The following is a 20,820-nucleotide window of genomic DNA, read 5'->3' as shown; positions in this document are numbered from 1 at the left end:
GGATTAGAGGAAAGAAACTAATAGAATTCGGTAGCGGTTCTTTATAGCAAAGAGGTCCCGGCTTTGATCTCTGCTGGGTCCTACAGATCTGCCTTTAGAGAAAGGAAGAGAGGAAGGGAAGGGGGGGGGGAAGGGGGAGAGGGGGAGAGCTGCTTGGCAGGTGCAAGAGTGGAAACCTCTTTCAGCCACACTGGGTTCTGGAGACGGGTTGGACGGGTAGCTCTGCAGCTCCAGCTTCCAGTGGGTGTGTTAAATATTATGAGCGAGCCATGATTCCTGCCTTCCTCACGTCACAGTTAGGAGATTGGCTAAATAAACGCTACAGTGATAGTAACAGGAAAACCTCAACCAAAAGTGTTTTATTTTTTTCTCCTCCTCTCCTCCCTCCTTCCCACCCCCACCCCCCCTTTCATTCTACTGCAGCTCCAACCGGAGCAAGGAGAGGGCGTCTGTTCCACAAAGGTTTGCAAAGTAAAATTAAAAAAAATAAAAATATATTAATTAAAAAAAAAAAAAAAGAAGAAGAAGCAGAAGAATACAGTAACCGAGCGGTGGCTGAGAGGGGAATCTGCAATAACGTTGCAAAGTGTTGCACGCGAAGTGCTGCGGGCTGTGCTGGGGGCGCCGGTTGTGCTCCGTCATTGCCGGGGCTGCAGGGCGGCACGCGGCTCCCCTCGCGCCGTAGCAAAGTCAGGGCGGAGCGCCGCGCGCTGCTTCCTCAGGACCGGCGGTTTTTTTGTAATCCCTCGTCCCGTGGGTTGTGATAATCCCGAGGTAATCTGCTCTCTGCCTGCTGATGCTGCTGGCCCCAGGGCAGCGCCCGGCGGGTGGTGGGAGTGGGTGCTGGAGGAAGGGATGGTTCGCTGCGGCCGGCGTGGGGTGAGCGGGTGGTCGGGTGTGCTCCGGGCTGCTGGCTTTGTGTGTGGCACGAGGCACCTGTGCTCCTTAGCGAGGCTCAATAACATTATGTGGGGCTGCAGCAGGAGAGATAAAGGTACGTGCTTCTGCCCAGCCACCACCACCTTTACATGGAATAATGGAATGGCCTGGGTTGCAAAGGAGCACAGTGCTCATCCAGTTCCAACCCCCTGCTGTGTGCAGGTTGCCAACCAGCAGACCAGGCTGCCCAGAGCCACATCCAGCCTGGCCTTGAATGCCTCCAAGGACGGGGCATCCACAGCCTCCTTGGACATCACCAGTGCATCACCACCCTCTGAGTGAAATTCTTTACACACAATCCTCTCAAAGCTGATTGGGATGGCTCGTTTTTCTCAGGATTAACCAACATTAAATATTGCCTTCCCCCCTTCAGAAGTATTTTTTACCTGAGCATCCATCAAGCACCATTCCCTCACTGGGAGCTCCTGCAGGGCACACTGTGCTCCCCTGGAACACATCCATGTGCTGACAGCAGCACTCCGCTCTGCAGAAGGGAACTCACAGCTTCTCTAAGGGGCAAAAAGAAAAAAAAAAAAAAGACCAGGAAACAAAGGTTGGACAAGGCCATCACCCTATGTACGCGTGCCTTTGTGAGGAGCAAGACCTACTTGCTGTCTTGAGGGCCATTTTGGTACCCAGGTTCAGAGACAGTGCTTTGATATCCATTGTGTCACCCAGGACTCCTCAATATACGTGTGCCTGATGACAGCAGAAATCCCCGTTGTGGAACCAGAAGCAACGCTTCCATCTTCTTCTGTGTTTTCACCAAGGTAAGCTCAGCTAAAGGGCAGCTATGAGGATGATCACAAACTGTCATCATGTGCTTTTGCCTTCCACTGCTGCTCAGTAACACACAGGTATGGTTGGCAGAGTAGTTTGGGCTGTAAGTTAACTGCTTTTCCATGCAGAAAGCTGAAACCCAACTTATTTAACCTAGATTAGGAAGTTAGCATTTTAGGTCCTCCGGGAAAAACACACAGCTTGATTTCAACTGAGTAACACACCTCTTCTGGAAGGAGTGTGATATGCAAGGGAGGTTCATCAGGAATTACATGAACAAGAGCACTTGGTTACAATTTTCTGCCTACCACTGGCTATAGGCTTTCTCCTGCTCAGCTTGGCGTGCTCTCCTTTGGGCCACCAGCTGTGCTGCATTAGCCATCAAGGCCAGGAAGACAAAAGCAGGCAGCTGGGGGTTAGGAGCTGTTATGGCTGTGATGGAGGAGAGCAGGCAGAGGTGGTGCTCCAGAGGAGGTGAGTGCAAGTCATGGTTCAAGCGTGTTCCCTTTCCTATGGTTTGCTCTAGGAGGTTCTGAGCAAGTTGCTTGGAACTCTTTGGGGTCTCTGTGAGGTAGGAGGGTGCAGTGTGTTATTCCCTTTGGGTGGCCCAGAAGGGTTGATGGGGTATGGGCTGTATTTGTAGCATTCTCCCCCTCTGGCCTGAGGGGACGTGGCTTAGCAGGCACCTGGCAGGTGGAAAAGCACTGAGATGTGAAAAGTTGAAGTTGTTTGAATACATGTGGTATTTTGCAGAAACAAAATGCTGCATTAGGCATATCATAACTGTGTGTTCCAGAGTTATGTAAGGGAAGTGAGATTGGCTTTAATGTCTAATACAGAAAATTAAAGGCAAGTAATTACATGGCTTTTGAAAGGTGAAATAGAAGCACAGTATCATGAGCAGGTAAATGATTCCTTGAAATTGCTTGTTGTTCTCATCAGAAGGACCTTTTGTGAATACTAGTTATTAAGTATGGTTTTATCTAGATCGTATCTACTTATGGACTGAATCCTGTTCTGACTTCTTGGTCCTTTTGTTCCTTTCAAGCAGTACAGGTCTGTGTGGGGGTTGGAGGCTGCTTGCATGTATTCACTCTGCAGCTGGACATTGTGGATTGGTTTTGCCAGGACTGAAGCTTCCTGGAGATGCACGTGAAGGAGAGCTGCTTAATTCTTTACACTGCTTTCAATTTCTTTGGTGGCTTTCAGAAGAGCTTTTGCTCTTTTGCAACATTTGCTTCTTTGAGTGACTCTTTTTATAGTGTAGACAGCACCCATATGCTAGTCAAGGTGTTGAAATAGCAAGCAACACCAGCTGGAGAATCTCCTCTGAGGATCTGCAATAGAGTTATGACTCTACTCACCTGCACCTAATTGCTTTAAGAGATGTTGTTCACCTGTGGTCCTGGCCTTTCTGGCATCCTGTGAGCTCTGGGATTTACTATGCACTGGTTAACATGGGCTGCCTCCTGGAGTTCTCCATTCCCATTGTCAGTCTGTGGGTGTTTCTTCCTTACATTTTTTTTCCTCAGTATCTTTCAAGCTCTGGACTTTCCCAGCAGGGATGAGCAGATGCTGTTACCAGGATCAAATTTTCCATTGGTCTTCTTAGTCAATGCTGTGGGAGACTTTAAAGGGGGAGAAAAACATCAGGTAATTATTTTTCTTGATTTCAGTATCTACAAATGCTTCATTTCACAGGTGACCACACTGATGAGTGAAGAGACTCTTCTTAATTCTGTAAATAGCACTTTAGGAGAACAGAGCAAGTGGTAACCTTGTGTTCGTGTTCCTTTTGGAGGTCCTCCAAGGCTGGTGAGCAGCTTGGAGTTTGGGACATGCTGTGAACCTGAATATCTGCTGGGAGGGCTGAGGTGACCTGTGACCAAGAAGGCACAGGCTGTGGCTGTACGGAGCTGAAGGGTGAGGCCTGAGTGCAGTCAGGAGCTGGGCTGCAGGTCAGCCCAGATGGGAGATGAGACAGCACAAGAGCAAAAGGAGCAGGCAGGGCTAGGGCAGAGCCAGAGAGGTTGAGCAAAGCAGGGCTGGGGCAGCCTCCCAGGAGCATCCCATTGCTTGCTGTGAGCAAGTGTGAGCGTAGTGCAAGAGCGCTTTGGTGCTGGAGCCCCAGCAAGGAATGGTTGGATTTGAGCCCTATCTCTGTGCCTTGGCATCTTTGCTCCAGCATAAGTGCAGCGTTTGAAGGCAGGGGAGGTAACTGGCAATCAAATGTTTGCCTTTCCAACTTGGAGCTGGTGGGGGGAAAATACCGATTTTTTTGGTAACTGGAAAATGTGGACTGGTGTTGAACCTTGTTCAAATCGGCTTTTACCCACAGAACTGATAGATGCAGAGAGGTAGGGCCTTTGACGCTGCGTGGTTCGGATGGTTTCAGAACTTGTTTACTTACTGTTTTACCTCCTGAGATCCCAGATTGAGTAATGAAAATGTAAATATTCCTCTGTACCTGTATGGCCTTCAAATGGAGTTCTGCATGTGGCCAACAGCTTTTCATTACTGCTGTGCCGAGTTGGACCAGTGTTACTCCTGTAAGAGCAATGCTGTGTTAACAAGGAAATAACTTCTCAATGTCATAATATTCAATTAAGAAATTATTGCATGCAGCTCATATTAATAATTTCAATAAAATCGAGTTCCTTGCCATCCACTTTTTCCTCTTTCGACTATTGAATTAAAATGCTCTTTCTTCACTTTCTTTAAAGGATGTGAATGCTGTTGGAAATGTGACATTAAACCACTACAACCACAAGCCAGGATTGCTTTGGACCTAATGTGCTTTTTCTGATGTTTCAAATTAGCACTTAAAGGCAGAACATGCAAAAATGTGTTGCTTTTATTTAACAATACAATCAAGAATTCAGGGGCAGTAGTCACATCCTGGCATTCCTTCATTGTTTTGTGCACAAATTAATAGCTTTTTCTGCTGGGGAGATTTGTGCCAGCGTTGGTTTTCCCCCCACTTTGCCTGCTCACCTCACTGAGCAGCGACAATGGTCAGTGTGTGTGATAAAGCATTCAGGTAAATAAGTGAAGCGTGCTTTGGGCTGAGTAAACAGACCTGGCTATTTTGTGTTATAACTGCTTACGGCCTGATGTAAAATCTGAGTGCAGCAGGACAGACCACAAGGCAGGCCTGGCTGCGTAGCTTCTGTTGATGTGGTTTTGTTGTTCCATCGAATGGGAAAATGGGGTTTCCTGTGTGTTAACCTCCCACACTGTGAAAGTCACCTTTATTGCTGAGAATTACACCTGCTCTGCCTCCCAAACAGAAGGCAAGGCTGTCAGTGCTGTTTCAGTCTGCTTCTCATTGACGTGTGAAAGATCAGCAGTACTTGTTTAAAGCAGTGCGATGTGTTGAAACAACCATGTAGGTCTGTCTCTTTTAAGTTCCTTGGATTGCCTTCCAGCCCAGGGTTTTGTGAGTTAGATGATGCCTTTGGTCCATTCTTTGACCAGTCTCTTCCCAAAGCCTGAAGTGATGCAATCCTTCCTTCCCATTGTGGTTGACTGGAAATGCACTGAGCTGTGAGCTGGAGCTCAGTAGTGCTCAGAGGAGGCTTTCCCTCTTCTCAGCAGAGCTGCTGGGCAAAGTGCAGCCTGTCCTGGAAATGCACTGCTAGCCTCAAAGGATTGCAGATTCCAGCCTCAGCTTGGGGTGTTTCCATTCTGTAGGTTGGGATTCAGATGTTCTGTGTGACCCCAGGTGTTGCTGAGGGACCTGTTGAAGGCAGAGAACTCATTAATTATGTTGGGACCATGAAGCAGAAAGCTTTTCCCTGCCCCCTTTGTTCCTCCTCAGCTGTTGCGGATCAGGAGTTAGCTCCTCAGCTGGTATCGGCTGGCCATGGCTTCAATGAAATGCCACCTCACTGTATCAGCTGAGGATCTGCTCCACAATGCTCAATTCTTCCACTGGCCGGAACAGAGGGCTGCCTGGCAGCAAGGGAACAAAACCTGGCATTGTTGTTGCTGGAGCGGTGAGGCTGGCCTGGGGCAGCATTGCATTTGCTCCAGTTGTTCAGGCAGAGCAGTGATCTTCTATATAGCTCCAGCAGCTCCTTCCGGTCTCTCCTGCAGTTGGAGGATGACATGGCAAACTAATTGTTGTTTACTGAAATAATTTGAGTTAGTTTATCTAAAAATTATCTCAGTTTGCAAGACTTCAAAGGGTTATCACCAAATATAATGCATTCCACATGGACTTTCTGTGTTCAGGTAGCAGTACTTGGATCTTTTAAAAAGCAAGCCATGTTTTAGACCTGAATTAGACAACCATCTTGCAGGTCCATTCAAATTGAGGGAGCTACGTGATCTATGCCTGGAGAAAATGCACCCTGATGCTAAAAACAAGGTGCAGCACACATCCTCACGGGAAGGCTCCATGTGCTGATGTATGTAGTCACACAGCCACACTTCAGCATGTACCAATACATGAACGGGGAGTTCAATTGTATACTGGAGAAACTCTTCTGGGAATTCTTTTTTTGTTGCTGTCTAATTTGGATTTCTATGGATGTTCTGACTTCTTACCTTGAGCTTTTTTTCCCTCTCGGCTGGTTAAGCTTTCAATCTGATCATTTAAAAAAAAAAAAAAGCTGAGGAAGTTGGAGTAAACCACAAAGACATTTTAAGCATACCACAGCCTGAAATAGAAGTTAAAATACTAATAAAGAAATCTCATGGGAGAGCCCTGCAGCCAGGCAGTGTAACGTGGGCTGCGAGTTCCTCTGCCCTGGGGGACACCAGGACTCCTTGTGGCTCTGTGGGGCTGAAGTGACTTCCCAGCATCATTTCCTAATTTGGTGGGAGGGAGACCTGAGAGAGTTGTGTGATGTGTTAATGAAAGTCAGTACAGGAGAGAGATGCTGATATTTTTGTCTCTTTTCTTTGGAGTGTAATTTGTGCTCTTGACTTCAACCTCTCAAGAAACTCAAATCCTTAAGAATACTTGTGCAGAGGGAAAACCTGAAATGCTGGGGCTCTGTGTGAGTCCTGGATGGAGAGATCTCTTACACTCAGTGCCCTCAGGGCTATGGGATTGCTCTGGTACGTAAAGGCTGTGTGATGTGACTGGGAATACAAAGCACAGCAAGCCAGGGGCTTGCAAAAGCCCTTTGCATCCCTCTGCTCCCCAGCGCTGTCTGTCTTCATGCCCCCTCCCTGTGATTCTCTTGCTTGCTGCCTTTGCAGAAGTGCTTTCCTAAATGCTGATCAGAATAATCACGGCTTTGCTTCTGATGACTTGATATGAAAGCCGCTGAGAACTTTGGCTGTGGAGGATTCCTGTACAGTAATTGTCACATAAGGAATCCCCATCTCCCAACAGATGATGACACTTTGTTCTCTAATCAAGCCTTGCTATAAAGCTCACAGCAAGCACAGAAAAACCTGAGCAAAGCTGGTGCTTGTGAGGGCTTTGGAGTTTCCATCAGCCTTCCTTTTCCTTCCCGCTGCCTGCACTTGGCTCAGTAGGTGCTGGTGAAAAAGCTTTTGTTGCTGCTTAAAAACATGCACCTTCTATGTTCCAGTCACTAACAAACAGGTGTATCCCAGCTTACGAGCTTGGTGTCTGCTTCTTTCCTAAGGAATTTTTGGCCCTCCCCACTCCTGGTGCTGCTCTCACTGTGCTGAGTGTGGCTCCCAGCAGCCTGCGCTGTTCTGTGCTCCCCATACCTCAACTGACAGCTCTGCTTCCTCTGTCCTTCCTGTCTGCAGGATGAGCTTTCCTGAAACTTCTTTGGTGGTGAAGATTTTCACTCTTTGATGCTGAATGTGTCAGTTTCCCTAAGGGATTTATCACACATTATCACTGTCCTGGTTGTTTTTCTATCGATGTGTTGCAATAATAAACTCTGGTGCTTAAAGGGAATTGTTTGGCTTTTGCTGCTGGAGGTGGGAGGATGTGTGTGGCCCCTGCTGTAGGAGCAGCTGTGCTATTGCAGGGCAGGGATGATGTTGGGGTGCTGCAGAAGGATGCATTTCTGGCCATCGTGTTTTCTGTCAGGCACTGGGCTTCTTCCAGGGATGGAGTCAAATACTTGGCTCAGTTTAAGTGTCTGAGCTGGAAGCATAATTGCTACATCCCTGGTAAGTCAGATCTGATTGCTTTTGGGATTGTCACCGTGTTGGTCTCAGCTGAGACTTCCACCCATAGGCTGTGGTTGTACATCTCCACTGATCCACTTCTTGCAGATTTGGGAAGCTTTGAAGCAGGGTCCTTTGTTCTGCATTTGTGCAGTGCTCACAACATGAGAGTGATGTCCTTGGGTGGAACGGTGAGGAGGAGGATGATGGGATGATCTGAGTGCTCAGCCCCAACAAGCTGGCAGGGAAAGCAGCTGTTGTTTTTTTTTACCTGCTCTGTTGGAAGATGAACGCTTTGCAAGGAAATGCATTGAAGTTCTGGCTCCTGGCTGTGCTGTGCTGGGATGTTGGCCTTGCAGGGAGAGGGGCTTTGGGTGCAGCTTCTTCCTTCTCTGGTTCTTTGAAGATTGGAGGTAACTTCTGAGAAGTAGCCACAAAAGGTTTCCATGGGGATTTTGAAACCAAAGCTGTGCGTATTAGTGTGCTTTGTTCTGTGTGCCTCCCAGCTGTCAGAAGTTGCAGTGTAAATGGACCTAGCAGTGCTTGGTGACCTCTGTCCAAAACAGGTAGGAACTCGATGTTGGCAGTGGCGGTGAGGTTTTTTTCTCCACAAGTTCTTCTCTGTGGAGTGGTCCACTGGTTTTTGGCTGAAACCTGGAGACAGGGACGTGGTGACAAGATAGAGTGCAGTGAGTAACAGGGCTGAGTCAATTATTGACTAGCCCATCTCAGCACCTTTGTTTTCTTTGCTGACAGAATGCCATGACCTTTGTATGGGGAGCTGAGCCTGCAGGAGCCCAGCGCTGACCATTCTGGGTGTCACTGAAGTGAACATTCCTTGTTATTGAAGTGAATCGAATTCTCCCCTGGCAAAGTGTTTCCCATTATCTTTTAGATCAATGTTCTGCACATGGCTGTCTGCTCTGATTTCTGTCCTTTCTCTCAGGAAAACATGCAGAAGAAGCCAATGCAATAGCTGCTGACTTGTAAAATATTTCGGGAGCTGAAGTGAAGTTAGAGCAGTGCCAGGTGTGGTCCAGACCTCTCAGACAAAACTGCCATAGGTACAAACAGAGACACTGTATTCAAACACTCCATTATGCAGTGATTCATCCTTATGTGAATGCTTTTTCAAATGACATATCTGCTCAGTCTGTGAGAGCTTGAAGGTGAAGGGGTTTCTGTAACCGTGGTGGTAGTTCTGTGTTCACATTTGCTGTGTGAAGGAATCCTTCCCCATTCCCTTTCTGGCTGTTTTCAAATACAGGCTATGCTCACCTGGTGGATCAGTTGGGGCACAAGGGCTGGACTGCTCTGTGCCTATTCCATGGGTGCTGCTCCTTCGGGCACTAGTGTATCTGGAAAAACCCTTGAGAAAGAGGCAAAAAATTGAGATCTTCAAAGGTGCAATGCCATGTCCAGGGTGTTCCTTGCCTTGATGGGGTGAAGAACTGCAGTGGCTGGATCCTGTGCTGGAGGTGACAGAGGAGCAGCTGTCTTCTGCTGCCTGCTGGAGTCAACAGGAGCTCCGTTGGTGATCTTCAGCTTGGCAGTTTGATATCAGATGGCCAAGCACATTGAACAGAGAGGCTGGTGCCGCCCTTGTTGTGATGTCTGGGGTTAGCAGTGGGAATAGAGGGCTGCTTAGCCCAGCACTGCAAAGTTCATTGATAGTGTTGCAGACTTCCATAGAATACAAAGCTATAAAGGACTACAGTAAAATTCCAGTCTACAAATGGAAATGATGCAAGTATACTGAGGACTGTGGGTGATAAATGGAGAACTGAACATTTGTGTTTCTCTGATACAGAGTAATGCAATGAGGCTCTCAGTACCTGGTGGCTTCTGGGTCCACAGATAACAAGCAAAACTTAATGAAAAAAACTTTATGAAGAGAAGAAGCAGCAAATGCAAAAATGCTTCAAAGACAGAGCATTGAAACTGGTAATGTTATTTTCTAAAAAATAGACTTTAAAAAAAAAAAAAACATTAGAAGGATCAACATCAAAGAAAGAACAGAAGAAAATGGGGACAAATAAATTAAAGGACAAAATTATGAAGCGAGAGAACACGATGTCTTGTACAGAAGGACTGAAAATGACAGATGATAAGAACTGAAACAAGGGACTAACAGTGAGATGGAGCTTTGAGTATCATTAGCAGAGGTGCTCACAGCCCAATGTGAACACTTGCATCATACTTCCTATTTTTGTCTTTCATTTTATTGTGCTTTGCCCTGGAGCAGGTAATTACAGGTTCCTTGTGATAATTACAGGTAGGCTGTGCGTTCTCCCTCTGGTCTGTAGGGCAGCAGTGCTGTGGGGAGCTGCTTGGTTTGCTGTGCACCATCAGCAGTGGCAGAAGTGGACTGGGGGTCACAGGTGGCAAAGGGCAGAGCACTGCCATGTGCTGGGTGTGTGTGATGGTGGGTGAAGGCTCGGTGAGTCCTGGGAGGAGGCTGCTTCCCTGGGGAGCCCTGGGGATCTATAGAGCATGACTGGTCCTGTCTTGCCACCTACGGAGCTGTAGAAGAATGTATGAAGTGCTGCTGCCAATGAAGTCATAGGGTTATTTTATGCACTGAGGAAGATGCTGTTTCCCAGTATCTTGGCACACGCTCAGTACTTGAGAATGTAGTGTGGAGACCAGCATACAAACGAAGGCGGTGAGGTCCTGCTGTGCGGCCCTGCAAGCCCACTTCCCCTGCACTGCAGCTCAGGGCACAGAGGCTGCAGCCTTGAGTGTGCTGCACACATACAGTGTGTGACAGATGCTGAAGCATGCTGCAGGGTGAGCACACTGCAGAGGCAGTGCGGAAGTCAGAGTTTAATTGTGCCATTCCCCACCTGTTTTTGTTACAAACCTGTGGCAAAAATGGCCCTTTCACTTCCCGAATGATCTCATGAGTCCACACAGACCCAAATTGTTTCTCTTGTGAAAGACTTGAGAGAACTTGACTGAAAACCCTCCCTGGTGCAGCATTCTTGGCTTATTCTCAGAAGGGAGATGTTGGCATTGCTGCAAAGTACTTCAGGAGGAATAAGGATGCTGCAGGGCTGTGCGATACAAATCTCTGTCCCAGACAGCAGCGCTGGCAGCTTGTGTGCCCCGGTAGCCTCTCTTCCTCCATCAAATTTATAGAGGTGGTGTTCTGATACAGCAGCACTTTCTCATCTGCTTCTTCATTGCAGTGGCAGCAAGGAAATGGGTCGAGGCTGCAGACGTGCTGCTGTTGTACCCTGCACTGAGTGCCACTGGAGTAATTGAGCTCCTTGCTGACTGGCAGCCAGAGCGGCTGAGAAACAGAAAGGAGTAAGGAGGGGGAAAAAGGAACAGAGGCTTAGAAAGATGAGAGGCACAGCAGTGGTGATCACTTCTGAAGTCTTTTAATGGAAAGATCTGGAAAATGGCTTTCCTTTTTGCTTTGCTCTCCAGCCCCGGTGTTCAAAGGGCAGCAGCTCTGAGCGCTGCCAGCTGGATCCTCTGCAAGTGCTGTGCTTTTGGCTGGGGCAGGCTGCTGCCAGCACAGGAGAACTTGCTCTGGGTGCTCAACGTGCACGTTTGCATTCTTGAAACCTAAGCCACGCTCTTATTTAGTCTTTGAGTCATTAAAGAAAAAACCGCACTCTTTGCAGTTGTGAAGAAAAGCAGCAGAAACGGCTTTCTTGGCACAGATGTCTGTGAACTGTATTTCTACAAAAATAACTCCCATGGAGGCTTAACCTCTGAAGGACACCCACATTAAATTAAACTCTATGTCTAGTAACACAATGGTATTTTCAGCCTGGCAATCCTGATGTCACAGGGCAGTAACATAGCACAGAGTAAAGGGCGCACCTGCACCCAGGAGAAGGACGTGCCCCTACCAGAGTTCACGTTAACCCTGCCAGCCTGTGTGACTATGGCTGTGTCACTTAATTTCATCCCACCCTCTGAAAATGGGTGTGAAATCAGTGCTGTATGTAGGCTGCATACAAAGGCCGGGGGGAAAAGTTACTGAGAGATGAGAACTTTGTCCTTAAAGGGAGAAGTGTGCGGTGATGAGCATTTGAAATGCTGCTTTCTGCTTTGCCTGGTGGGTGAGAAGACATGTGGAGTACTTGCTGCTGGGGTGGGGGGACCTGGTATAAGGGCAGGGAAGAGATGCAAAAAGTGCTCTGGTTCTCTTATTGGGGCTGAGTGTTGGAGCATGGCATGGGAGTGATGGGCAGAACCTCCACCTTGGCTGTGGGCAAGCTAGCTTTAATTCTTGTCAACAAAGGGATATCCATGCATTGTGGTACTTTGCTGGAAGGTGTCAGAGTTCTTGCACACTTCTGCAGGAGTTGAGCAGGGCTCTGCCTGGGCTGGAGCTGACAAGTTCTGTAGAACCATTCCTTCTCACGCAGCTTCCTGCTCATCTGGGCATTTCTGCGTCATGCTCTTCTGCCCTGCAGAGCTCTGTCTGCTGATTGCCATGGGTTGGGACCTGTGTGTGTTGGATGCTGCCTGTGGTGGAGTTGCCCTGAGCAGCCAGATGTGCTTATGCTGATAGTAACAGGAGTTGCTGTGCAAGAAGCTTCACTCCATCTGGGTTACTTGCGTCAGCCATGGGGCATTGGCTCTGCCTTCTTGCTGGACAGGTTATGTAATCACATCAGAAATCAAGTGCCTAACTTGAATTTCACCTCCTCTGAACATCTGGCCATTCATGTTTTAGGCTGACTGATTTCACAAGGATCTTGGTTAGAAATTGCTCTCTATGCATGCATGGCATGGAAAACAATGCTGAAAGGTTGCCAAGACAATGACCTGGAAACTCATTTTCAAATTCTAATGGCTATCTTATTTTCTCTGTTTTAGCTCAGAGACTCAGTGAGAGCAGTATTGTGTTGACCTCCCAAGCCCTAGTTCAGCACTTGTGTAGAAGATTCCCTCTTCTCACTGCTTTGCCACCTTGGAAGCCAGCAGTGCCGTGTGAGGAGGCACGAGGCAACCCAAGGGCAGTGGTGGCTATGGAAGGAGTTCATGCTGCATTGCATAGAGCTGATACAGAGCTGCTGGCAAGGTGCTTGGCTGTGCCCTCCTGGTGTTTTAATCTCCTCTCTTCCTGGGCTCAGGTGGTCTGACCCTACTGCCCTTTGGATGTGGTCTGATCCTCTTCTATTCTTCATCAGGACAAGTTTTGCTGGAGAACTGTCAGGGAAGTGATGGCTGCTTTGAACATGCTCAGCTTGTTCCATGTTGGCAGGTATTTTGGCAGCTCTTTTCTGCTGGGGGATTTTCCTCAACTCACGTTCTTTTGAGCTTTGCTTGAGATATCAGGTGGGCCCTGGTCCCTGTTCCTTCTACAGCCTCATCTCCCCTGCTTGAGATGTTGAAGTCAAGGGACTGTATGTCAGTAACAGCACGTAACACAAAGGTTTCATGGCAGTGTTGTTAATGTTTATAATCCAGAGTCTGAGTGAGTCAGGGAGTCTGTTTCTTCAAGACCCCCCTCCACAGCACTTACAACTGCCCTTCTTATTCTCATGGGAGATGGATGCAATGCATGCAGCCATGCATGTAAGGCAGTGCTGTGCTGAGCTCAGCCCACGAGTTCCACGCAGGATGCCGGTTGGCAGCCATATTGGTAAATGGCTCTGATTTTTTTGATGGAGATGAAGAGCATGACAGATGTACTGTATACTGAAAAGAGTTAAAAAATAACTGTTTGCCATCTCTGTGCTTGCCTTAAAACAGAATACCCAGCATACAGAGGGGTGGTTGTTTGGCATATGGAGATGTCAACGTTAATAATTGCCTTTGCTGTTTCTGAGAGCTTGCCAGGCTTGTGCAAGGGGCCTTGATGTTGATGACGAGTTTTGCAGGCAGATTTTTGCGAGTGTTTTGAGCTCTATGAGTGCTGTGAGAATCTACTTGTGTTGCAGCAACTTGTGAGAGAAGTGGTACAAGTACATAAACTCCTACCCCCTGTCCTACCTGGAAGGTGGGAGCTTTGGGATTTGCTTTGCTGGGGTAAAGAAGTCAGGGTTACACAGCAGACTTCTTTATGGCTGATACCAATTGGTTCTCATTACAAACCCCAACAGCTAGCTTAGCACAACACGGGGGATTGGCTGTATCTGGCAAAACTGGATTAATTTCAGTGTGCTGTGTAACTCCCAGCTGGCTGTGATCCTTGTCAGAAGAGGATTTCTCTTTAAGAGTTAATTTAAGTGCTTTCTCAGTCCATATGTATGTCTTCCAGTGTGGCTGGCTTAGCTGCAGCTGTCAGATGATGGGGGGCCTTTCTGCACATTGTTCTGACAATACACGCTTGTGTGCTGGTGTAATGGAAACACTTTCTTCCTTTATTCGTGTTACATTGTGGGAGAGCTTCATCTCCTCTTCATGCTTCTGCTCAAACACGCAGCACTTCTGTGTAGTCTGGGTGAGAATGCTCCATGGAGGCTCTGCGTTAAGGCCCAGTTTACCTGGGAGGCTGTTTGTTTGTTTAAGAGGAATACTGCTATTTCTGTAAGCTTCCATTCAGTGCATTTTTTTGGGTGAGTTATTCTTTAATTAAAACAAAACAAAAAAAAAAACAGCTTTCTTAGAATGCTAAAAAACCTAACAAGACCATTGAAGTGCCATGAGAGTTTGGTGATGAGTTACACCAGAGAAACGAACCTCAGATCTTCCATCATTTGTCTGGTGTGCTGGCCAAGCTTCTAATTCAGCAGTGCCCAGTAGTGCACCAAAGTGAGTCATGAATTCTTCAGTGTAATTACCACGCAGTGCAAACCAAGGCTGCAGAAGTCTGAACCTCTTCCTGTCTGTCGTCCTTCCCCTCCTACTTGCGTCTCAAATACGATGTGCTTTGCAGGAAGGCTGTGCTTAGCATCGCAGCTTCAACTCTGGAGCTGATGCAATTAAAAACCAGGTTCTGATTTATTGAGTAAAGTTCCTGTTTATCAGACTGTTACAAGAAGGTGAAATGTCTTTTTTGTGCATCTGCAGCTTTAATTTTAGGGAGCATACCCTGGCAGAGCCAGCCACGGCAGGGTTGCCTTGATGTCAGATGTGTACATGCTGGGAGACATTCTTGTTGCGGCTTTAAAATTAGCTTTTCCTTGAAACTGATTTTTATATCCTCCTGTTTGTCTTGCCTGCATGTTTTGGGAAATGCTCATGGCATCAGGCAGTTAATGGGGTGATTGGAAAGACCGTGTGTTTGCTCAGGATGTGACCCCCCCATAAAGAACTCATTGGAGAGGAGTCCCAACAACTGTGTGTGTTGGTACATCATGAGGATGTCCCTGCAGCCTGGGACTGCAGAACTGCAGCTGTGCCTTTGGGTGGGTTTGCAGACTGTTTCTAACTTTCACTTGCTTTGGAAATGTAAGTGCTCAAATTGCTTCTAAGTGAGTACAAAGTCAAAATTCTTCATAGATTTGCTATTAAAAAAAAAAAAAGCTCTCAGGTGGAAGTGGGGTATCAAGGACACGTCCTGTGGGTCTGGTAAAGGACCTGCAAATACAGAACATCCTGAGTTGGAAGGGACTTGTGAGGGTCATTGAGTCCAACTCCTGCGCTCCAGATTAATTCTTGTGCTTTGAAACTCTGTGATGCACATGTGAGAACACCTTCCAGAAGAGTTTACAGCCTCGATGCAAGTGTATATCAGGAGGAGATAGCACTGAACGAGACATGCTTGATGTGGTGTGCCACCCAGTTATGTGAGAAGCTGAAGTAATCATTGAAGGGAGGGGGGAGGAATCAATGATTCAATGAGAGCTGTGTTGGTTGGGAAGCGTAAAGGGGAACTGCTGATAAAGGGCTTATGAGAGATGAGGCAAAGTGGATCAAATCCATGAGGGTACTCCAGGCAGCGGGACAGCACGAATAATCCCTGTCCTACTCGCTGTAATTATAATAGCTGCCTTGGAGAGATGGGCTCGGTCTAAATGCTGCATTACTTTGATTCTGTCAATTAATGTCTGATGCGATTAAATGGAACCCCTGCTTGATGTACTCGACACTGCAAGATGTTGAGGAGACTGGCCCCAGTCCAACAAAGCACTTAAGCCATTCCATTAGCCTAAATGGCACTACCTGTATGCTTAATTTTAAGCACGCTCTTAAGTGCTTTGCTGGGTTGGTGCCAGTGTGTGCAATGGGTGGCAAGATCGGGTTCATAGAGAGCGCTGAGATCTCGCTTTGGTTTTTGCACACATGAGATCTGCGTGGTTTCACTTATTGCCTCTTAGGCCAGCTCTTCAAGTTGGGATTTCAATAAAAATAAGTGGCCATTCTGAATAAGCCACCCCCTGAAAGTGCTGCTCGTGCAGAGTCTTTACAGTGCGTGCTATCAAAACCTGTTCACCTAGAGTAGTGCCAAATGGAGCCCTTCCAGTTAGCAACACTAAAGCATCTGAGCTGATCAAGTACAGAGTCTGACACTGTGCAACCTGCAAGCGTTGTCTGGGAGCAGCTGAAGAGTATTTGCAAGGGTTGATGTTCTTGACTGAATGAAGGCTGCATGGCCAGATGCTTAATGCTGTTCTTGGATCAAATTGAGCTATAGTTTATATACAATTGTGTTAAAAGTGTATCATAAAATATCATAATTATTATCACTTGGTTTATATACTCTTCTCCAAAAACCCAAAGGCACTGTGGATTCAGAAATAAGCACATTCACAGAGTCTGGAAAAATGGAGGTCAGACAGGTGCCAGAGTCTGCTGAGAAATTTAGAAATGATTTACTCTAAACTAAAGACAATGGACTTGGAAAGGACCTCGGGAGGTCAGTTGGTTCATCTGTCTCTTCAAACCACCAGCACTGTACTTTCCCTGGTCTCCCTAAGCTATCTATTCCAGGGCAGAAGTATTTTACCCTTAGAAAGTATTTCCTGATGTCCAAATTGAGTTTCCCTGGCTGTAATTTCATCTTATTATTTCTTGCCTAACCTGCCATGCGCATGAGGAATAGAGCCTTCCTTCCCCTCTGAGCAACCCATCACAGCAGTCTTAGGGCACTGTTATGCTGCTGTTTCTCAGCATGAGTCTCTTTTCTCTTCCTTCATTCTTGTAACTATTTATGCTCCTCTCATTTCCAGCTCTCTGGGATTTGGCCCTCAGAAATACCCATGAGGGAATAAGAATGAGTTTGAGCCTGCTCTCAGCATTTAGGCCATTGAGTCTGATGGGCAGATGGAATCCTGCTGCACTGCCTTTCCATGCATCATGGTACAGAGCTCCCAGTTCCCTTGCATGTGGCTCATCATTTGAGATGACCTTCTTCATTAAAGAAGTACTTCAGCAAATAGACATGTTTGAATGTGTTTTTTTTTTTTTTCCTTAGCAGCAAGGGATGCAGGTGATAAACTTGCTGTCAGATGCTGTGCTGCTGCAAGTTCAGTGTTTCCCCAGGGGAACCAGGTCCTGACTTTGTATTCTCACTTTCCCTGTGACCACTGTAGCTCAGAGCCTCAAGAGCCTCAGTTGTGTTGCTGGATGTTGGGTTTGCAGGGAGATGGGCAACAGGCTGAGACAGAGCAAGCAGAGCATAAGGTACAACTCTGCATGCCTGGGCTGCAAAGCCCTGCAGGAAGGATGTTGACAATGAGGGGCAGGAAAAGAGAAGGGAAAGTTGCTCCTGGAAGCATTCTGCACTGATTCAGCTCAAACCCATGAATGCTTCCAGGCTGGGGATACCTCAGTGCCATTATTTCTATTAGTCTCAAAGCACCCCAGGAAAACTGTGGCTCGGGAAGTGCTCTGGTAGCAGCAGCTGACAGCCACGTGGCTGCAGAGCCGGTTATATTTACAGCCCTGGTGCAGATGTCACCACTCATCAGTGGGCACAGCAGGCAGTGTGGGGTGGGCAGAGGGCTGCTTTGTTGCTGCAGAGCTCGGGGTGCTAAGCAGAGAGCTGGGTGGCTGTGATTATTAAGATGTAATCAATGTGAGGCGTTATCGTTAAGGCAACTGCTTCCATCGCCTTCAGTGAGAAACCTGGCAATGTAACCTTTCCTTTGTTCTTTCACTTACTGAGATGGGAAATGGAAGCAGGTAAGGATTCCAGGAGCTTTTTGTGCTGCGTTTCGGTTGCTGCACAAAATATCAAAGTACTTCTGTCACATGACTTCAGTTAAGTTTTCCTGGAGGAAATCTTTCCTTTGGCTCCAAAGTGTTCCCATAAATGAGAATTGGGTTCTTACATCATGGAGTTACTTTAGGAAACTTTTCCTTAAGCATCGCTTGAAATGTATACCTTCCGTGCTCAGACAGCCTGCTTCCTTTTTAACTTGCTTCCTATATGGCAAATTTGTTTACTGGATCTTATATAATTTATTTTAGATCCTTCTTAAGAGCTAAGGATTAGGAAATGATGGATAATAGCAATAAAGTTGGATCATGTTTAATATCTTACATACTTTTCTCCTACAGCAGGTTAAACAGCGAGCAACCCTTACCTTATAAAGCCTCATTTAAACCTAATACTCAAAGGTAAACACTACAGGAGTTATTTAACACTTTTGTTTGACATTGACTTACAATGTTTTCTCAACTGAGGAAAATGAGGAAAACTGCATTGAAGTGATTGAATTCCATTATCTCTGATTCTGCTCTTTTAAAAACAGATCTCTTGGCCATTTGTCTAAATTACTCCCTTGAGTTTGTTAACCTTTGTAATCATACAGTTTAATTTTATCTTGCTTGAATCAATTTGTATAGTAGACTTGAGGCAATGTCTTCATATTCTGAGTTAAAGCACTCTGTGGAGGTCCAGTGTGGTCTTCTGGAGTGCTTTGCCAATGCTGGTTTTGGGCTGGCCACAGCAACACCCAGTCTTGAGATTTCCTTTGGGAGGTCTCAAAAAATCTCTTGGTAGAGGAACACTTAATTTCCAAAATGAAGTGAACTGCAGGGGAGTGAAATGACTCGTATGAAATAATACAGAGAATCCAGAGCTCCTCACTGTCACTGGCAAGACCCCGTTCATGGGACTAGGTGGATGCCATGGGTGTTTTCAATACCAGCTATCAGGCATGCATGGTAACCTCTCTCCATGTCACAAGGCAACTGTGAAATTCAGATCCAAAACAAGTCCAAGAAAACATTCCCACCATAGTTGTGTGGAGCCCTGTAACCAGGGTTAAGAATGCTTTCTGCTACACCATGAGGAATGTGGATCTTGTTGCTAGAAAAATAAGTCATTTTGGCACTTGTTTATTATAGTTAATTGCACATACGCTGTTTTCTTAACAGTTTCATTTCCAGCTGGGAAAAATCTTAGCAGAAGGAAATCATAGGATCAATATTTCTGTTCACTTAGAGCAGGCAGGATGTTACAACTCCTTGCTTGGCTTGGAGCGTTCAGCTCCTGGTGTTGGGAAAAGTTTTCTTAGAGCTGGGACTCCCCTGTACAGGAGAGCTTGTCCTCCTCCTTCCAGTGCTGTGCTGGAGGGGAGGAATTTGCCTGGAGCTTTTTCAGCTTCATCCCTGGAAGTGGTCGAAAGATAGATCCTTTTTTTTTTTTCATTAATTATTACATAGGAAACCAGATTAATCCTTGCAGAGCCACCTTCCAGCTCTTAGGGTTGTCCTTCAGCCATACTTTGTTAACCAGACAAAGCTCATTGCTTATGTAAAGCCCTCATGAAGAATACCCAAAATAAGAATAATACTTCCATAATGAAATAACAAGCCTTGGCACTTCTACAGCAGCAGCCAAACACTCAGCTGCCATCAGTTTCCCTAAGAGGAGAAAACACTAGAAACAATTGTAGCACAAATAATTGATGAGAGAAAAGCAGGATCTCTGGCTGCAATAGACATCTCTGGTCTGCTTGCTTCATCTACTGCAGATAGGAGCCCTGTGTGGTGATTAGGAAAGAGAAATGTTTGGGGCAGAACAGAATGTGTTGATTTTCCTGGTGAATTGAACAGAAATTGCTTTTCAGGTGGATAAGTGGAAGAAAAGGTGCTTTTATTTGAACAGCCTGAGTTGCAGTCATGTTTGGGGCATCAGACTCGAGCAGAGAAAGCTCAGTGGTCTTCAGTGGGACAGCATAGGGCTGGAAAGCACCAGTAGGGCCCTTAGCAGCAGCAGCAATGGGTAACTCAATTTATCTGTGCAAGAAAATGAGTAAATGACAGCAGCATCCCAAGAGTTATGCCTAATGTTCCTTAAATGTTGATAACTTGATATAGAATCTAGCATGCTGGGCTCTTCTATCCCTAGAGTTCCTCCCAGATGGGATAGCAAAAGCTGTCGGTGCCATCGGCGTGTGTTGGAGAGAGCACGGGAGCTGCTAAATGATGCCTGCTTGCTGCCGAGCAGCTCTGTGTTAGCACTGGGCTGCAGAATTGCACCATTCATCACCAGTGAGCATTGTTTGAAAAGATCATTTAGTATCTGTCAGGGCTGCTGTAATATTTTTTTGGGTAAGGAGTTTAAGTGGGGAGATGCATGCGTGTGCACTTCTGATTAATTGTAATTGTAATCTCGCATAGTGCACTCCTCAGCCTGACATTTTTAAAGCAAGGGTAGGTTTGGTTGATTCCTGGAATTAATTATAATTCAGATTTTGGAGTGTGAAACGGATAGAGCGCTTTCTATAAACCCCTTAGCCACAGTTAGAATGTGGTCTGATTTATTATATGCCTCTACTTTGCTCTGCTGCGTTGTGTCATGAAATCTTTAGGGATTTATTGTAGGAAAATAACTATTTTTTTATTTTAATCTTTGTGCAAGGAGAAATTGGTGTGTTAATTGTATTTTGATAAAGAAAAACAAAGCCATGCAGGCTTCTACTTCTTGGTGGTAGACCTATTACATTTATTTATTTATTTATTTATTTATTTGTAGTCTCCCTAATTCAGAGGGAGCAAGAACAACTTCTATCTGCATTAATTCCTTGAGAGTTTTTAGCCATTTTAGAGCTAACATATGCAGGGATATCCTTTATTTCCCTTCCCCTGCTGGAATAAATGACAAATTCCCAGTACTTCAACTGGAGTGGT

General features: G+C 46.3%; 1 protein-coding gene and 1 long non-coding RNA gene across 2 annotated transcripts in view; one reads left to right on the top strand and one right to left on the bottom strand.

The window, feature by feature from the left end:
* The window catches only part of FAM20C (FAM20C golgi associated secretory pathway kinase), a 55,503-nt gene extending 55,277 nt beyond the window's left edge, over positions 1–226 (bottom strand). The window contains exon 1 of the mRNA XM_042864469.1: positions 177–226. The gene's annotated coding sequence lies outside the window, so the exon portion shown is untranslated. The remainder of the gene's footprint in view (positions 1–176) is intronic.
* A 487-nt stretch (positions 227–713) lies between these two features.
* LOC122176045 overlaps positions 714–20,820 on the top strand; it is a 123,647-nt gene continuing 103,540 nt past the window's right edge. The window contains exons 1-2 of the long non-coding RNA XR_006177612.1: positions 714–774; positions 1,618–1,709. This is a non-coding gene — a long non-coding RNA (uncharacterized LOC122176045). The remainder of the gene's footprint in view (positions 775–1,617; positions 1,710–20,820) is intronic.

Source organism: Lagopus leucura, unplaced genomic scaffold, assembly GCF_019238085.1.
Source record: "Lagopus leucura isolate 7727_CA_CO unplaced genomic scaffold, USGS_WTPT01 Super-Scaffold_760, whole genome shotgun sequence".
Classification (NCBI taxonomy): Eukaryota; Metazoa; Chordata; class Aves; order Galliformes; family Phasianidae; genus Lagopus; species Lagopus leucura.
This window is presented reverse-complemented; position numbering and strand designations above follow the sequence as displayed.